We start from the raw sequence: 1,657 nt of genomic DNA on the forward strand, positions 1-1,657 counted from the left end.
ACGAGCCCAGGGCTAAGATGCTCGAGGTCCTGGATTATGAGTCTCCTCCTAGAGAGACTGTGACTGTCCCTCTCCACACGGTACTCCAGGAAGTCTTCGTTCGGAATTGGGAGTCCCCTCTATTGGTTCCTCTCCTGCCCAAGATTATTGACACAATGCACCGGATCCACAGCCCCAGTTGCCGCCTCATTCCATGGTGGTGAAATCTGTCCTCAAAAGAGCCAGGACTTCTAGAGACTGTGCCTTGGCACCCCAAGACAGAGAAGCTATGACAAACTCTTTTGGGAGGAAGATGTTTCATGCCTCAATGTTCGTGTCCAGTATACAGTCTTACCAGCTCTTTACAAGTGTGTACTTGGGACTTGGTGCACAAGTTGCTAGATTTATCTTTCTCCCACTGGAGCAGGTCGAGTCAGTGCACCAGTTGGCCAAGCAGCAGAAGGCATGTTGTAAGTTGTTGGTGAGGGACACCTATGACACTTTTGACATGGCATCCAAGATCTTTGTCCAGAGTATAGCAATGCACAGACTCTCATGGAACCATCAGTTCAGCAGAGGTTATGTTCCAGGCTTCAGGCCCACTACAGACTAGTGTCAGATGTCTTCCTCCTTCATTGAGGGACTGATCTTCTGTATGCGTTTCCTCCCATTCCTCTTGTGGTCAGCCTCCACTGAAGAAATTTGCAAGGCCACAACATCGTTTTCAGTCCACACATTCACATCACACTACTGCCTTCCACAGGATACCCGATGCGACAGTGGACTCGGGCAGTGTTGCAGAATCTGTTTGGGTGTCTAGAATCCAACTCCACACCCCCTAGTCCCATTTTATTCTGTTCCAGGCTCAACTCTCACTCAGTTTGTATACAGTTTCAGGTTAATCTGAGTTATGTCTGCGCCATTGTGAGGCCCAATTGACCAAAGTTTGTTGTTTTTCGGTGAGCCTGGATTCTAGGGATACCCCAATTGTGATAATTAATGGCCTGCTTGTCCTCAGAGAAAGCAAAGTGCTACGCGTTCCACACGCAGGGCCCAAGAGACAGGCAGAGCTCTGGAGTCTCAATGCGTGGATGATACAATGGTGCAGGGAGGAGGGGTTTAGATTTGTTAGGAACTGGGCAACATTCTGGGAAAGGGGGAACCTATTTCAAAATGATGGACTCCACCTTAACCAGGGTGGGACCAGGCTACTGGCATAGGCGTTTGAAAAGGAGATAGAGCAGCTTTTAAACTAGACACTGGGGGAAGGCAGACAGTCACTCCAAAGCACATGGCTTGGAATAAGGTATCTTTTAAAGATATCACCAAAACAGGGAAGATAGTGAGGTTGCAAAAGAGACTGTAGTAGATCAGGTGTCCTTAAATAAAAATCAGACAAAAGATTGCAATTATGCAGTCAAGTACTGAGCATGATGTAAATAGGAACAACAACTATAGTTTGAAATGTCCATATGCAAATGCCAGAAGTCTAAGAAATAAGATGGGAGAGTTAGGATATATTGCACTAAATGAAAAATTAGATATAATAGGAATCTCTGAGAACTTGTGGAAGGAGGATAACCAGCGAGACACTGTCATACCAGGGTACAAAGTATATAGTAGTGATGGGAAACTTAGGTTCTTACCATGATAATTTTCTTTCCTTTAGTCATAGCAG

Source organism: Microcaecilia unicolor, chromosome 2 (assembly GCF_901765095.1).
Source record: "Microcaecilia unicolor chromosome 2, aMicUni1.1, whole genome shotgun sequence".
Taxonomy (NCBI): domain Eukaryota; kingdom Metazoa; phylum Chordata; class Amphibia; order Gymnophiona; family Siphonopidae; genus Microcaecilia; species Microcaecilia unicolor.